At 40.2% G+C, this 19,333-nt stretch overlaps 1 long non-coding RNA gene and 1 pseudogene across 1 annotated transcript; one reads left to right on the top strand and one right to left on the bottom strand.

Moving 5' to 3' along the window:
* The window catches only part of LOC132644092 (uncharacterized), a 139,406-nt pseudogene that overhangs the window by 71,557 nt on the left and 48,516 nt on the right, over positions 1-19,333 (top strand).
* Positions 15,465-18,190, bottom strand: LOC132599751 (uncharacterized). Its single transcript, XR_009566989.1, has 3 exons — positions 18,013-18,190; positions 16,707-16,759; positions 15,465-15,709 (listed from the first exon to the last, which is right to left on the bottom strand). It is a non-coding gene; the product is annotated as an uncharacterized LOC132599751 (long non-coding RNA).

Below are 19,333 nucleotides of genomic sequence, written 5' to 3'. Positions count from 1 at the left end.
GGACTCCTAGGCTAGCTAACTGTTCAAGCTCACGGGCCATCTCTTTCTTTTCTGGTCGTACATCACTTAGACTTCCCATCGACCTACGGCTAAGAGCATCAGCCACCACATTTTCCTTTCCGGGGTAGTACAGGATCTCAATATCATAGTCTTTTAGCAACTCTAGCCATCGTCGTTGCCGCAAATTCAACTCTTTCTTCTTGAAGATGTATTGAAGACTCTTATCATCTGTGTAAATATCCACGTGGACACCATATAAGTAATGTCTCCATATCTTTATTGTATGGACCACCGCGGCCAATTCTAAGTCATGGGTAGGATAATTCTGCTCATGTTTTCGCAATTGCCTTGAAGCATACGCAATCACTTTGCCATGTTGCATCAACACACAGCCTAGCCCAACACCTGAAGCGTCGCAATACACAACGTATCCTTCCAATCCCTCTGGAAGTTTCAGAACTGGGGAAGAAGTCAACCGACCCTTTAACTCTTGGAAACTACGTTCACAAGCATCTGTCCATTGAAACTTGGCTGATTTCTGTGTCAACTTTGTGAATGGTGCAGAAATAGAAGAAAAACCTTCAACGAATCTCCTGTAATAACCTGCTAAGCCCAGAAACGTACGAACCTCTGTAGAAGTTGTGGGTATTGGCTAAGTCTTCACGGCCTCAATCTTTTGACTATCCACTCGAATACCATCGGCTACCACAATATGCCCTAAAAATGCCACTGAGTTCAACCAGAACTCACATTTGGAAAACTTTGCAAACAATTCTCGAGTTCGAAGAACTCCAAGGACAATACGCAAATGATCCGCATGTTCTGCTTCGGTTCTAGAATACATAAAAATATCATCAATGAATACGATTACAAATAAGTCCAGAAAGGACCTGAACACATTATTCATCAAATCCATAAATACCGCTGGCGCATTAGTTAGCCCAAATGACATCACCCGAGATGTATATGCATTGATCGACCGAGGTTCTACTTTATCATATATTTCTCCCCTTGTCGCTAGTAAAATTGGGATAACACCTGAACCGATAGAACCGTTCGAGGTAGCTACACCGGTCGGGGATTTTATTATAGCGAGGCAGGTATATAAGGATTGTTCTGTAATTATATGTGGCCATTGCACCAAGGCCGATTTGGTAGAATTCGATGTTATTATGGGCATGGATTGGTTAGCCTCTTGTTATGCTAACGTTGACTGCCATAAAAAGGTAGTTCGTTTTCAATTCCAGGGGAACCCGTTATAGAATGGGTAGGAAGTACAGCATCACCGAGAGGTAAGTTTATTTCATACGTCAAGGCTAGGAAGATGATTCAGAAAGGGTATATTTATCATTTGGTTCGCGTTCATGATGGTAAAGCAGAAACACCTACCCTCCAGTCAGTCCCGGTGGTCAATGAATTTCCAGATGTATTTCCGGACGAGCTTCCAGGTCTTCCACCTGAACGGGAGGTAGAGTTCACGATAGATGTCCTTCCAGATACTCAGCCTATATCTATTCCTCCTTATAGAATGGCACCTGCAGAATTGAAGGAATTGAAAGAGCAGCTGAAAGATTTATTAGAAAAAGGCTTCATCAGACCCAGTACGTCACCTTCGGGAGCACCGGTATTGTTTGTAAGGAAGAAAGATAGGTCGCTGCGGATGTGCATTGATTACAGACAGCTGAATAAGGTGACTATAAAGAATAAATATCCCCTTCCCCGGATTGATGATTTATTTGACCAGTTGCAGGGTGCTAAATATTTTTCGAAGATAGATTTGCGCTCGGGTTATCATCAGGTGTGGGTACGAGAGGCAGATATTCCAAAGACTGCTTTCAGGACCCGATACAGGCATTATGAGTTCAGAGTAATGTCTTTTAGGCTGACCAATTCCCCAGCAGTGTTTATGGATTTGATTAATCGGGTATTCAGTCCATTTCTAGACATGTTTGTGATCGTGTTTATTGATGATATTCTGGTTTATTCACGATCAGCAGAGAAGCATTCAAATCATCTGAGGACAGTACTTGGCACACTCCGGCAAAAAAAATTATTTGCTAAGTTCTCCAAATGTGAATTCTGGTTAACTTCAGTGGCATTCTTGGGGCATATCGTCGGAGCTGATGGTATTCGGGTTGATACACAGAAGATCGAAGCTGTAAAGAATTGGCCTAGGACTACGACGCCGACTGAGGTATATAGTTTTTTGGGGCTAGCAGGATATTATAGGAGATTTGTGGAGAATTTTGCATCTATTGCAGCACCATTAACGAAGCTAACTCAGAAGGCAGCAAAATTTCAGTGGACTGATGCTTGTGAACGCAGTTTCCAATTGCTGGAGGAAAAATTGATTACAGCTTCGGTTCTAACTCTTCCCGAGGGGCCAGACGGGTATGTTATTTATTGTGATCCTTCCGGTATTGGGATAGGTTGTGTATTAATGCAGCATGGTCGAGTTATAGCCTATGCCTCCCGGTAGCTCAGGCCGCACGAGAGAAATTATCCTACTCATGATCTGGAACTAGCCGCGGTAATTCATGCTTTGAAGATATGGCGGCATTACTTATATGGGATTCATGTTGATATATATACGGATCACAAAAACCTTCAGTATATGTTTAAGCAAAAGGAACTGAATTTGCGGCAAAGGAGATGGCTCGAATTATTGAATGATTATGACGTTGACATTTTATATCATCCTGGGAAAGCCAATATTGTAGCAGATGCACTTAGCTGCAAGTCTATGGGCAGTTTGATCGACGTACAGCCAGAAAGGAAAGAATTAGTTCATGAAATTCATCAACTAGCCAGTCTTGGAGTCTGTTTGGCCGATTCTGGAAATATTGGGGTTTCTGTTCGAGAAGTTGCTGAATCGTCTATTACGGAAGAAGTAAAATGACGCCAATACGAGGATCCTATTCTGGTACAGTACAGAGATGCGGCCCTTGATAAGGAGAAGACCCAGTTCGAGATCTCACCTGACGGAGCATTATTATATAGAGGCAGGTTATGTGTACCTGACGTTGCAGGGCTGCGGCGACAGATTATGGGAGGGGCACATTATGCTCGGTATTCTGTTCATCCAGGATCCACAAAAATGTATCATGACCTAAGATGATTATATTGGTGGGATGGTATGAAAAGACACATTGCAGAGTTCGTTGCTCAGTACCCAAATTGCCAACAGGTTAAGATCGAGCATCAAAAGCCTGGTGGATTGTTACAGGAAATGGAAATTCCAGCTTGGAAATGGGAAATAATTAATATGGATTTCATTACAAGTTTACCGCGCACTCCACGAAGGTATGATTCTATATGGGTTATTTGTTATAGGCTGAAAAAATCAGCCCATTTTCTTCCGGTCAGAACCACCTATTCGGCTGAGGATTATGCTCGGTTGTATATTAAAGAGATAGTAAGGCTTCACGGAGTTCCTATATCTATTATATCCGACAGAGGTGCTCAGTTTACAGCTAATTTCCGGAGGTCATTTCAGGAAGGATTGGGGACTCAGGTGAGTCTTAGCACCGCATTCCATCCTCAGTCTGACGGACAGGCCGAGCGTACTATTCAGACGCTGGAAGATATGCTATTATATCCGACAGAGGTGCTCAGTTGTACTTCAAACGTTCGTAACTTTCTCATACTAGGTCGAATCGACCCGAAACTTGTTTCTGAGCCTTCAGGGGTCGGTAAGTATGTATATCCATTGAGTCTTGATTTATGTGCATGTGGTTTCTCACTACTCTACTCGTGCATACTACTATGACATCGTTCGCCGGGTCCCGGGCCGGTTTTGTCGTCGTGCGCACTATGTTATATTCGGCAGTATGATGTGTTACGGTTCGCCGAGCCACTTATTAAAGGGCCGGGTACCGCCTATATATGGTGTTATGATGTGTTATGGCGTATGATGTGTTATGATGTTACGATATGTGTCGGGGTTGTACGGAGATTTGAAACCTTCTGGAGTATGATGTGTTGTGGCGCCAGCGTCGGAGTGGCGACCACGTTCCTGAGCCATATGCATGATTTTTTTTTATTTGCATTATCTATGTTTTCAGAACAAGCTTTGATATACTGATTCTGTAATCATTTTCCATACTCCTTATTTCAGTTGTGATTTGGATTACTGTATTTCATGCTTTACATACTCAGTACATATTTCGTACTGACCCCCTTTCTTCGGGGGCTGCGTTTCATGCCCGCAGGTGCAGACGTTCGTTCTGGTGACCCGCCAGTGTAGGATACCTATTCTGCTACCTTGGAGCCCTCCCTTTGATCCGGAGCCCATATTTTTTGTACATATCTTTGTTGTACATGTTTCTATATATATATCACTATTTGGGGTACGGCGGGGCCCTGTCCCGTCATATGTTTCTGTTGTGATTTGTAGAGGCTTGTAGACATATATGTGGGTTATGGGTCATCATTGTGTGGTCATGTCTATCATCCGAAGAAAGCAAAGGCCATCGCTTGGTCCGGTTTCTCCATAGCTGAGTTGATCGTGGCCATTGGTTCGTTTGATCGTGGCCGTTGGTCCGTTTAATCGTGGCCGTTGGTCCGGGTAAGACGTTACACATGCCACGCGTCAAGACCGTTCTGCCACCTTGTACTGTGAATCGTACAGGTGTCAGACCGTACGACCAACCTTATCCATTTTAGGGTTTTTCTTTATTCAAAAGGGCTTTGTGTTGTATGAAGCCCAAAAGGCAAAACTATAAATTGGGACCATTACCCTACTTTTAAGGGTTGGCTCCTTGAGTTCTAGAACATTTGTAATAGAAAAAATATATAAATCTCTCCCTCTCAGTATCAGATTTTGGCTCGGATTTATTGTGTTCATCTTTAGATTTGTTCAATCAAACAATATTCAATACATTGACATATACGTTTAGTGTAGACCATCAATTATTATTTGGATTATTCATAGTTGATTCTATTCCATTTTCTCTCAATCAAGAATAGATTAAAGTTCAACCACATATCCTATACCTAACTCATAAATTTAATTGATTATCCAAATTTGGGGTAAACAGTTTGGCGCCCACCGTGGGGCTAGGATAATGGTGGTTTTTGATCTAGATCTCTATCTTAACCGTCAGAATCAAAAATATCTTTTGTTCGTCTCTGTAAAAACGGATCAAATGGCTAACAGTGGACAATCTGATCACGTCAACAACAACGAGATTGTGGCCGAAAATGAAGATAGCGGGCCACGAAGATTACCAGCAAACCCCGCTGACCTGAACCCCGTTAATTCAAGGGAGGGCCTCAACCGGAAAAACACAGTGAACCAGGAGAATGCCGCCCAGCCGGCCACCGATCCTGTAAATACTCACAATTCAATTACTTTGTCCCGGACACAGGGCCGGAAAGAACCGGATACCCCGGATGACAATATTGACTTACGTTTAATTTTTGAAATGTTGCAGGAACAGAGAGCAACGATTGCCGAACAAGGAATTGCAATAGCCCAGTTGCAAAATAGAAGAGATAAAACAACCCCGGAGAAGGCGAAGGGTGTTGCTGAACCCAGAAGGGATGAGGCACGGATGGTCGAGAGCAATGGGTCCGGAGCTGGGTCATCCACCGAGGTACTGAGAATGCTTGAAACATTGGCGAAGCGGGTAGACTCGACCGAAAAGAGGGTGCAAACATTAACTCTCGGGTAGATCAAATACCAGGGGCTCCGCCTATTCTGAAAGGACCGGATTCGAAGAGGTATATTCAGAGGCCTTTTCCTCCGAGCGCAGCTCCGAAATTGATCCCGAAGAGGTTCAAAATGTCGGATATCCAGAAATATGATGGCACAACGAACCCTCAGGAACACGTGACTTCATACACCTGTGCTATAAAAGGCAATGATGTGGAAGAGGATGAAATTGAGTCCGTGTTGCTAAAAAAGTTTGGGGAAACACTGTCAAAGGGAGCGTTGACTTGGTACGACCATCTGCCCGAGCATTCGATCACTTCTTTCGAAATGCTCGTTGATGCTTTCATAAAAGCTCACGCGGGTGCCAAAACGGTGCAGGCTCGTAAGGCAGATATTTTCCATATAGCCCAAAGAGACGATGAGTTACTACGTGAATTTGTCAACCGATTCCAAAGGGAACGAATGGAGCTCCCTCCAGTTCCGGAGGAATGGGCTGCACAGGCTTTCACAAAGGGGCTCAATCCTCGGAGCTCGATGGCTTCATTCAAATTAAAGGAAAACTTGCTGGAATACGAGGCTGTGACCTGGGCGGATGTCCATAACCGATACGAGGGAAAGATTCGGGTGGAGGATGACCAACTCGAGCTGCCCCCGGGGCCCGTAAATATGAACAAAAGTTTGGAGAGACCAAGGAAGAATTATGAACTGGAGGCCAGATCATCGAGGGAAAGGTATCGCCATATTCTCATTCGGAAAAACCAAGCTTCAGGTCGAAAAAATCAAGGGTTGGTTCGAGTCATTTCTCCGGTCGGGGTGATAAAAGGTTTGAGCGTCCGTCGAACAGTCGAGGCCTCTCATTCAGGATCGATGCCAGAAGCTCTGCCGGCAACAAAGACTTGCCAAGGATATCAGAGCACAACTTCAGCGTCAACACTTCAGACCTCGTCTCGGCTATTGGCCGTATCCCGGATGTAAGATGGCCGAGACATTTAAGGTCGGACCCGGGCCAACGAGACCCGAACATGATGTGTGAATATCATGCAACCCATGGACACAAAACTGAGGATTGTCGCCAGCTAAGAGATGAGGTAGATCGGTTACTGAAGAATGGCCATCTCCGAGAATTACTGAGTGAATGAGCCAAAGGTCACTACAAGGAAAGGGAGACTCATAAAAGGGCCGAGCCAGTAGAGCTTTAGCATATAATCAACATGATAACCGGGGGCACCGATACCCCACAAGGGCCAGTGATGAAACGAACCAAGGTTTCTGTTGTGCGTGAAAAGCGCGGTCGGGATTATATACCCGAGGGTTCCATCTCTTTCAGCAACGAGGATGTAGAAGCCATCATTCAACCGCACAGTGATGCATTGGTAATCTCTATTCTTATTTTTAAAACTCAAATTAAGCATATTTTGATTGACCCAGGTATCTCGGCCAACATCATACGGTGGAGAGTGGTCGAAGAATTAAGGCTACTCGATCAGATTGTACCGGTAACCCGGGTACTCAGCGGGTTCAACAAGGCGAGCGAAACCACAAAAGGGGAGATTTCATTATTGATAAACATCGATGGCACTATACGGTGTTCTATGTAATCGAAGGATATATGAAGTATAATGCCTTACTGGGTAGACCCTGGATACATAGCATGAGGGCCGTGTCGTCGACATTGCATTAGCTACTAAAATCCCCGACCCCGGAGGGGATAAAAACCATCCGAGGTGAACAACCCGCTATCCTGGCCATCGGTAAACCAGGAGTTTCCCAATTATCCATACCCCTCGGACTCGGAGGAAAGAGGTGATGAAGGCCAAACGAGTAGATGGTGGGTAGACAATGATGAAGAGCACACTTCACCTTATAGATCACCAGATCAGACTAAAGACCGATCGACTATTGGTATATGAGACTTTACTGGAATTTCCTATATATGTGCATTTTCTGTAGATTATTACCAAATAACGGCGAACGGAAATCAAAAAGGGGCTGACAACCAAGTATTTATAAGTAACGACGACCAAGGTGTTTTCGTCACCATGGAAAATTTTGAAATCTAGGATGGAAAGTAATTATACATATAGGTGAAAGTTGGATATTGAGGATTGAAAAGGCCAAGGTAGTAATTGTGTAGTCGGAAGAATAAAAGATCCTTTCTAATTCGGAGGACGATGCGTTACGAGAATGTTTTGGAATCTGTTAAGACCTCAACTTGCTCGAGATTAGGCGATAAAGGTCATGCAGTAAGGTGGGTACAATTATATCAGCACTAACACACCAGATTTTATCAGAGTTTAAAGGTTAAGCGTGCTGGGGTAAGAGAAATACTAGGATGGGTGACCTCCTGAGAAGGGTACTAAAAGTTCTATAATTTCAGACATAATAGACAAATGAGAAGCTAGAGTAGCCTAAGGGAAAATGGAGTATGCGGAGTGGTTGGAAACTCTAAAAGATCGTGAAGAATTAGGTGGACTAAATCGGCAAAGAGAAGGAAGGTACATCACAGTTTTAGGATTAGGATAAGTTTGAAAAGTATTCGGATGTACTTGTGAGTAAGGCGTTAGAAAATATATGCGTATGCATATGATATCTCATATGTGGTTGTACCAACGGGTATATGTATCCAGCAACCGACGTTACAGTATATGGAAGTCATTAATCGAATAAGGTAACAAAGTTCAAGTGGCAAAAATGGTACGAATGTTACAAGGTAAATTAATGTTATTCTTACTGCAGGTTAGAGTTGAAAGGTCCTAATGCAATAACATCGGGGAAAGGAAGAAAGTGAGTATATATAGGAAGAGAAGAGATTAGAATGTCTTGAGAAAAGAAGAGAGAAGTGAGAAATGAGGGTGAGTGAAGCTTCAAAGAGAGATGACGGGCAAAGCAAGGGACTATTTGGATAAAATTTTGGGAGTAAGTGTGTGAAAGGAATAGGGTATGATAGCACGGATAGAAAATGAACGTACAAAATTTGGAGAACAAATATTGGTAAGTAGGACTGAAGGGAAGTAACCATGAAGAGGAAGGGGAAGTGAGGAAGAATAAGCAGGTCCGGTAACAATGTTAGGGGATTCCCAGTTCTTGAGAAGCAATCGAGGAACTGAAGGCAAGGCCAAGCAGACATAATCACCTTGGAAAGGGAAGAAGCCCTCCTAAAAGATGATTTGGAAATAAAATGGATCTGCAACTCTAAAAGTGAATTCTATGAACTTTAGGGTCAATGTTATAATATGAGGAAAGGAGAAGAGCATTTAGGAGTAAAGTAACTGGAAATATTTAACCCCGGGGGTACACAAGATGCTTTAACTATTTAGCTATAAGAAACTGATCAATCACCGAGATAAGAACGAGGATGATGGGATGACACAAATGATTAGAAAATTAATGGCACAGGACAAGAATTCCGGTAAAGGCCGACAGATTCGGTCATAGAGGGAGTAGAATGAAATGTAAGGAACATGTATGGAAGACAACTCGGCCGTAGCGTCAGAAAGACGGATAAAGGCTCGATGAATGAAGCATGGAGAGAGTGTAAACTGTAAGAATTCCGTGCTAAGAGCAAGAAGTAGTAGCACACTAGGAAAACTTGATGTACGGCTGCAACACGAACACTTAGTTAGGAAGAATTGCAAGTAAATGAGCTAAATGGGTGGAAGGACTAATAGTGGATGGAAGGGCATGGAATGGTGACGGAATGGTACGGTATAGACCTAGATGGAAGGAGAACTTAGGGCAAAAAGACATTTTCAGTGTTAAAAGGTATTCACACTCGTAACGAAACACTCCAAAGTTTTCTAACCCAAGAGTAAAGGATGACTAATGGAAATAGGCATTGTACAAGTAAAAGAAACTATGAGGACTAAAGGAAGGAGAAGGTGTCAATGAAATGGTTAAAGGGAATTATGTGGCCGCCGACAACAAGGAGAAGTTTAGTGAATCAGTAGGCTTCCCAAGGGAAAAACAAATTGAAATTATAAGATAATAGTTATGTGAAAGATGCAAAGATGTGATCCTGAAGAAAATCGATTTTTTTTTGTTATATATCTATATGTGTGTGCACAAGTTGTAGTATCATAAAGGAAGATGAAGACTCGACGAAAGAAGAAAGGAAAGGGTGTGCTTTGTGTGGATTTCATGTTAAGAACAAGAGCTGACAGAACACTAGAAGGACTATGATGCATAGCTGCGATGCAAACGAGTAGTTAAGGAGAATTACGGGACAAATGAGCTAAGATAATGAAAGGACGAGTCGTGGGAGTGGATGGTGTTGAATATCAACTTTCAATGGTATAGTATAGACATAAATAGGAATTCAGAACCTATAGCAAGAAGAATTTTAAGGATATTAAGAAGATAGTCGTGGAGAAAGACTAGGGCTAAAAGAGCGTGGTATAGTTGGACACTCCATAAGGGGCTTAATGAATTCCGATGTCCCATTAATTCATTAACCTAGGGGACTACTAGTCATGAGAGGTAGAAGTGAAAAGATAATAAAGAAGGCGTTAGGATTGTATCCGATATTTATAAGCATTTTGATTTGATACAAGAACTCAACTAGCAAAAAGGAAAACAAGTTAAATCATGCAATGAAAAGAACTCCGGCATTATATGGAATAGAGGAGTTGAAGGATCACTAAGGTCGGTCAGATGACTATCAAAGACCGTTAACACTCAAAGGTTGCAGTATATGAAAACATCCTTTAAAAGAAGGGAAGAACAAATTCAGTTCTAAGATGAGCTACAATATTCCGAAGCTCAAGAAAAGGAAAATCTTAGCACTAGAAGAGATGAAAGTTTTAGCAAGAGGAATAAGTATAGGGAGTTCAATGATCTCCAAAGGAAAGGGAGATAGTGTACCTATGAATAGCAAGACAGCTGTCACGACCCAACCCCGTAGGCTGTGACTAGTGCCCGAATTGGACACTCATGTCACTTGTTAACTATAATCATTTATAACTAGTATGTCATGAACTTATTTGTATAAAAAGGTATGGTGTTGTTTTAAAGCTGTCAAAATATTATTTTTTGTATGTCGTAGGCACCTGTCTCCTGAATAATTAAAATTTTTAAACAACAACATATATATATATATTCCTACGCAAGCCGACAAGGCTGCCACGATATGCAACATACCAAACATACATATATATGCAAGCCGACAAGGCTGCCATTACGAATGGGTACGCCCCAAACATATGTCATAATCATAAAACGCGTCAACAACCATAAACAGACCCACACAAATGTCCACAGACCTCTAAGAGTAATGACCGTATCATATGGCGGGACAGGGCCCCGCCGTACCCAAATAAACTCATATGAATTCAACATAAGGGAGTTATACCACAAGCTAGGCTCCGGAACAAAGGAGCAGTCAAAATAGCTGAATAAGTGTCCTAAGCTGGCGGATCTCCGAAATGAACGTCTGTACCTGCGGGCATGAACGCAGCCCCCCCAAAGAAAGGGGGTCAGTACGGAATATGTACTGAGCATGTAAAGCATGAAACATAGTGATAGACTCATACTGAGATAAGATGTATAGGACTCAATGCAACTAACAGAATTTCATAAAGACTTGCCTTTGAACATATTTCAGCTGTATCATTCTCATATCAATGTCAATATAGTGTTTTGTAATCAAAGCTGCATAATCATTCTGTATATAACATGTATACGTGTCCCGGCCCTCTAGTGAGGGGCTCGGTAATTAAAATCATAGTATCATAAACATGCACATAGACGTGTCCCGGCCCTTTCGTAAGGGACTCGATAATAAGGAATATATATGCCCTCCTGGCCACCATCTCCATATCATCATATCATCACATCGTCATATCATCATATATATATAACGTGTCCCGGCCCTCTAGTGAGGGACTCGGTGAATATAGTCATAGCATCATAAACATAAACATATACGTGTCCCGGCCCTTTAATGAGGGACTCGGTAATAATATAGTAGATGTGCGCACGAGAACGTGTCCTGGCCCGGGACTCAGTGAAGGATATAGCGATAAGCACGAGCAGAATAATAAGCAACCACATATATGAAATGCATCTTTTGAGACTCAATAGATAAGCAACTAACCAGCTCTAAAGTATTGGGATAATAATCATATTCAATTCTTTTCAACTCTCATTATAAGCCATAGCAAGGAACGTTTCAGCTTTCATGTACATGTATCAATTTTCATGATGTAGCTTTTGAAAATCAAGTATACTTCTATTCATGCCATTCTTTTAAGAGTAGGAACTTCTATACATCATTCATTAGTCAATCATGTAGTAGGCTCGTGACAATAGCATTAAGGAAATATAGAATCATAAGTCATGCATGGAACTAGAGAATAGAATTTACCCCAAGGTTCATATCATTTCATACTTACGTCTAGGACATGCCAAGAAAAGAAGGAATAAGCTTTACATACCTTTAGCGTTTAGTCGTATTATAACTTGTACTTGCTGCCCAAAAACACTTATCCTATATCAAGACATCAAGAGATACAATTAGTCTACGAGGGAATTCAATACGTACTTTAACGTCAACAATCCCTTTCAAACATTTAGACGACGTTTCGTTCGCATTCAAATCAACTACATACAACCACCCCAACATCAATAATCATATGTTCAATACCAATCCGGACAGCCCACATAACATTCCAAATAGCCCACATTCACAACATTCCATAACGATTCACATACGGCTACTACATTCTCAAGTTACTCCTAATAATCCGTAGCCTTAACGTTTTCGTGTAACAACTTTACAACAACCCAAACAACGTAAATACAATATATATTCTTAACTATCATTAGTATTTCCAATTTAAAGAATACAACATGTCCAAAACAGTTCCTAACCACAACACGCCCAAAACAGTCCCTAACCAATCAACACGCCCAAAACAGTCCCTAACCAACAACATAAAGGTGCCCGGAATTCATGCAAACGTTTACGAACATACCAAGCAAACCACATATGATTCTTACACATTATTTCATGTCTTCATTTCATATAATTTCAGTAAAATACGACCAGCAGTCACAAGATAAATATATCACCAAATTCGTACGCAAATAGCTACATTGTCGACACTAAAACCTTACAACGACAACAACATGTTTAATGACATTACTTTCATGATCCTTGGAACTGTTTTAGCATCATTTACATTCTTATAACAGCCCACAATTCATTCCAATTTCGACCTGAATCATTGCACTTCACTTTCACTAAACGTTCACAACAAGAATCAACACTCAACACATACAAATTCACCTCTAGCACTAAAACAGTCCACTGTTTTGGACTGCTTATATGCTTCAACATAATTCATTTATTTAACACCTTAATTCACATATTCAACATGCACACAATACACCACAATGTCCATAACAACAACAATCAAAATCTGACACAAAACAGTCCACAAATTCCTCTAAAACAGCCCCCTCACACGGCTTCAACACAACTACAACAACTTCATGATTTTCATTCATTTATCCATACTACAACACATTCAATCCATTTCCAATACATGTACAAGAATATTAAGCATCATTTCACCTAAGTTTATAGCACACAGCCCACTTCAACTTCAACAACAACAGTCCCTAACTTACGATAACATCTAAGTCCATATATCGCTTGTATATCAACGTTTCCTCCATGTATACACCATATTAAACCTTTAATCCAAATTAATAACATGAGTAGGAGGTTGAAATTACCTTTAACAATCAGAATCTTCAAGAATCTTGTTCCTCTTTCCATCTTCTTGCTTACAACACAAGGAAAACTTAGGCTACAACTTCTCTTTAACTAATATCATGTCAAGGGTCTAGGATTTAGCTTATATGATGGCTCAATTAGAAAGGGGGTTTGGGAGAGAAAATAAGGGTTCTTGGATCTGTTTAAGTCGTGTGAAGTGATATAGGGAAAAGTGGTGGCTTATATATTAAGTTTAATGGGCCTCACGGGCCGAAATATGAGTGTTTGGGTCGGGTCCAAACTTGCTGCCCTGGCAGGCCATATTGAATCGTCCATATCTCCTTATCCCGATATCATTTTGATGATCGGTTTGTTGCGTTGGAAACTAGACCCGATGAACTTAATTTTAGGCTTTTGAAACACCTTAAAACTCCTCATATGCTAGGAGATATGCCTCCTACAATATAGGCTAAAATCGGGTCCGAAATGTTTACTGAAGTTGTTCCGATTCATTTCGTTTAACTTCTAATCCTCTTCCAACCTCATGTAACCTCTTATACATACATATACACACTCATATACATACTCATAACATGATTTCAAATCCTTTAGGTTACCATGTCACCTCGGGATACTTAAGGCAACCATATATATAACGATATTCTTACTAACTCGACTAACTTTCCTTGAACCTTCATAACTCATTTTTTTCTTGTTTTACTTCAAGTAGCACGGATTATTATGGAGTGTAACATACTTACCCCCTTAGGAACATTCGTCCTCGAATGTTAAATTAGTGTTGTATAAGCATACTTAACCTGTTACCCTTCCTAGTCAATCTTATCCTTCACCACCTCACAGCCTGTCTTACCAATACATTCGCATCCGTCACAATTCGTTTTTCTCTGTACTCTCATCTTAATCATACTACTACTTCTTTTACTATAAACTCGTCATAATTTATCCCTGCTTATCAATTCAGTTGGTACCTTACTATAACACTTTATCAAGATTATTCAGCCTTTTCTAAATCATCTCTTAGTATCATAAACCCTTTCCAAATTCTTCTTTTTACCATATCGATATCGACTTCCTAATTACTATTACCATCGATTCGGTAGGCGACTTATTTCTCGAGGTCATCCATATTGGAAACTTAGTCAAATCCTATCCTTACTATTGACACAACCTTTCAAAACATATTACAAACCTATACCTCATTCTCTTTTTCTATTTCTCGGAAAATTTGGGCAGAGTTTTCTTTGTACTTCTTACTATCCCAAAGCCTACACGCAGGAAATACCAACAATGCCTCACAGGGCCAACATTTATACGTATATATCATATCGTATCATAGCCACACAGAGCTCCCAATATCAACAACAATATAAAAATGATGAACATAACTCGTATGCCCTACTCAAACTGCACCTGTTATACTTTCTCTTTCAATTTTCAACTTTACATTTCAATCGCACTTCCATACCTTACTCGACATATACCTTTCGTACCTTTGCTTACCTGCGTACTTTGGAACTTCCAATATCATCAAACACTTTCTTCTGTCGATGCCGTTCTTCAGCTGAAATCAAATGTTAGTATAAAGAATTTCATTTCCTATGACTGGGCTCTATCGCACGATTTGTGATATGAAAGAAAGGTAACATCCTAAATGCCCTGTAGCGTCCAGTTTATAGATGTGGTGCACAACACACCGATAAACAAGATTCTACTAGACACGGTCTGTAGACACTCCAAGGACGAACTGCTCTGATACCACTTCTGTCACGACCCAACCCCGTAGGCCGTGACTAGTGCCCGAATTGGACACTCATGTCACTTGTTAACTATAATCATTTATAACTAGTATGTCATGAACTTATTTGTATAAAAAGGTATGGTGTTGTTTTAAAGCTGTCAAAATATTTTTTTTTGTATGTCGTAGGCACCTGTCTCCTGAATAATTAAAATTTTTAAACAACAACATATATATATATTCCTACGCAAGCCGACAAGGCTGCCACGATATGCAACATACCAAACATACATATATATGCAAACCGACAAGGCTGCCATTACGAATGGGTACGCCCCAAACATATGTCATAATCATAAAACGCGTCAACAACCATAAACAGACCCACACAAATGTCCACAGACCTCTAAGAGTAATGACCGTATCATATGGCGGGACAGGGCCCCGCCGTACCCAAATAAACTCATATGAATTCAACATAAGGGAGTTATACCACAAGCTAGGCTCCGGAACAAAGGAGCAGTCAAAATAGCTGAATAAGTGTCCTAAGCTGGCGGATCTCCGAAATGAACGTCTGTACCTGCGGGCATGAACGCAGCCCCCCCAAAGAAAGGGGGTCAGTACGGAATATGTACTGAGCATGTAAAGCATGAAACATAGTGATAGACTCATACTGAGATAAGATGTATAGGACTCAATGCAACTAACAGAATTTCATAAAGACTTGCCTTTGAACATATTTCAGCTGTATCATTCTCATATCAATGTCAATATAGTGTTTTGTAATCAAAGCTGCATAATCATTCTGTATATAACATGTATACGTGTCCCGGCCCTCTAGTGAGGGGCTCGGTAATTAAAATCATAGTATCATAAACATGCACATAGACGTGTCCCGGCCCTTTCGTAAGGGACTCGATAATAAGGAATATATATGCCCTCCTGGCCACCATCTCCATATCATCATATCATCACATCGTCATATCATCATATATATATAACGTGTCCCGGCCCTCTAGTGAGGGACTCGGTGAATATAGTCATAGCATCATAAACATAAACATATACGTGTCCCGGCCCTTTAATGAGGGACTCGGTAATAATATAGTAGATGTGCGCACGAGAACGTGTCCTGGCCCGGGACTCAGTGAAGGATATAGCGATAAGCACGAGCAGAATAATAAGCAACCACATATATGAAATGCATCTTTTGAGACTCAATAGATAAGCAACTAACCAGCTCTAAAGTATTGGGATAATAATCATATTCAATTCTTTTCAACTCTCATTATAAGCCATAGCAAGGAACGTTTCAGCTTTCATGTACATGTATCAATTTTCATGATGTAGCTTTTGAAAATCAAGTATACTTCTATTCATGCCATTCTTTTAAGAGTAGGAACTTCTATACATCATTCATTAGTCAATCATGTAGTAGGCTCGTGACAATAGCATTAAGGAAATATAGAATCATAAGTCATGCATGGAACTAGAGAATAGAATTTACCCCAAGGTTCATATCATTTCATACTTACGTCTAGGACATGCCAAGAAAAGAAGGAATAAGCTTTACATACCTTTAGCGTTTAGTCGTATTATAACTTGTACTTGCTGCCCAAAAACACTTATCCTATATCAAGACATCAAGAGATACAATTAGTCTACGAGGGAATTCAATACGTACTTTAACGTCAACAATCCCTTTCAAACATTTAGACGACGTTTCGTTCGCATTCAAATCAACTACATACAACCACCCCAACATCAATAATCATATGTTCAATACCAATCCGGACAGCCCACATAACATTCCAAATAGCCCACATTCACAACATTCCATAACGATTCACATACGGCTACTACATTCTCAAGTTACTCCTAATAATCCGTAGCCTTAACGTTTTCGTGTAACAACTTTACAACAACCCAAACAACGTAAATACAATATATATTCTTAACTATCATTAGTATTTCCAATTTAAAGAATACAACATGTCCAAAACAGTTCCTAACCACAACACGCCCAAAACAGTCCCTAACCAATCAACACGCCCAAAACAGTCCCTAACCAACAACATAAAGGTGCCCGGAATTCTTGCAAACGTTTACGAACATACCAAGCAAACCACATATGATTCTTACACATTATTTCATGTCTTCATTTCATATAATTTCAGTAAAATACGACCAGCATTCACAAGATAAATATATCACCAAATTCGTACGCAAATAGCTACATTGTCGACACTAAAACCTTACAACGACAACAACATGTTTAATGACATTACTTTCATGATTCTTGGAACTGTTTTAGCATCATTTACATTCTTATAACAGCCCACAATTCATTCCAATTACGACCGGAATCATTGCACTTCACTTTCACTAAACGTTCACAACAAGAATCAACACTCAACACATACAAATTCACCTCTAGCACTAAAACAGTCCACTGTTTTGGACTGCTTATATGCTTCAACATAATTCATTTATTTAACACCTTAATTCACATATTCAACATGCACACAATACACCACAATTTCCATAACAACAACAATCAAAATCTGACACAAAACAGTCCACAAATTCCTCTAAAACAGCCCCCTCACACGGCTTCAACACAACTACAACAACTTCATGATTTTCATTCATTTATCCATACTACAACACATTCAATCCATTTCCAATACATGTACAAGAATATTAAGCATCATTTCACCTAAGTTTATAGCACACAACCCACTTCAACTTCAACAACAACAGTCCCTAACTTACGAAAACATCTAAGTCCATATATCGCTTGTATATCAACGTTTCCTCCATCTATACACCATATTAAACCTTTAATCCAAATTAATAACATGAGTAGGAGGTTGAAATTACCTTTAACAATCAGAATCTTCAAGAATCTTGTTCCTCTTTCCAGCTTCTTGCTTACAACACAAGGAAAACTTAGGCTACAACTTCTCTTTAACTAATATCATGTCAAGGGTCTAGGATTTAGCTTATATGATGGCTCAATTAGAAAGGGGGTTTGGGAGAGAAAATAAGGGTTCTTGGATCTGTTTAAGTCGTGTGAAGTGATATAGGGAAAAGTGGTGGCTTATATATTAAGTTTAATGGGCCTCACGGGCCGAAATATGAATGTTTGGGTCGGGTCCAAACTTGCTGCCCTGCCAGCCCATATTGAATCATCCATATCTGCTTATCCCGATATCATTTTGATGAGCGGTTTGTTGCGTTGGAAACTAGACTCGATGAAATTAATTTTAGGCTTTTGAAACACCTTAAAACTCCTCATATGCTAGGAGATATGCCTCCTACAATATAGGCTAAAATCGGGTCTGAAATGTTTACTGAAGTTGTTCTGATTCATTTCGTTTAACTTCTAATCCTCTTCCAACCTCATGTAACCTCTTATACATACATATACACACTCATATACATACTCATAACATGATTTCAAATCCTTTAGGTTACCATGTCACCTCGGGATACTTAAGGCAACCATATATATAACGATATTCTTACTAACTCGACTAACTTTCCTTGAACCTTCATAACTCATTTTTTTCTTGTTTTACTTCAAGTAGCACGGATTATTATGGAGTGTAACAACAGCAGTGCTACCTAAGATTAGAAAGTACCTCGCAAGTCGTGGAGTCACAAGTCGCTGATCATATCAAATGTGAGAGTATATGATATAGAACCATATAGACAATCGTCTTGATGCAATGGCCGACAAAAATGGTGTAAGGACAACGATAGGGAGTCAAAGAAGAACATCGGCTAATTTAAGTCTCAAATGATCACTGGTACAAGAGAATCAAGGACTTAAGAAGAAAGCATACTCGTATCAAAAGGAAGTTATGATTAAGTAAGATTTTATCTTAGTTCCATGTTTATGAGTTTATATTGCAATTATGCTAAAACTAAGGAGAGGAAATTGTAGGAAAAGTTCAGGTATGAATAGGATGATATTGTAAGGAATTAAAGAGTTCGACTAAGGAATTAAAAAGGAGATGATATAGTAGGTATATAAGGTCGACGAGTACAACAAGGGATAATCTAAAATAGCACCAAGAAGCAAGCAACGATGAGTGTCGTATCTGAACAAGGGAATTTGTCTACTAGTAGAGAAATAAGGAGCAATGCAAAATAGTACAACAATTAAGAGTGCTCATAGACCGGTAGGGAGCCATAG

The sequence above is a fragment of the Lycium barbarum genome, chromosome 6 (assembly GCF_019175385.1).
Source record: "Lycium barbarum isolate Lr01 chromosome 6, ASM1917538v2, whole genome shotgun sequence".
NCBI classification, from domain to species: Eukaryota; Viridiplantae; Streptophyta; class Magnoliopsida; order Solanales; family Solanaceae; genus Lycium; species Lycium barbarum.
Note: the sequence above shows the minus strand (reverse complement) of the source record. Positions and strands in the feature narration are given on the sequence as shown.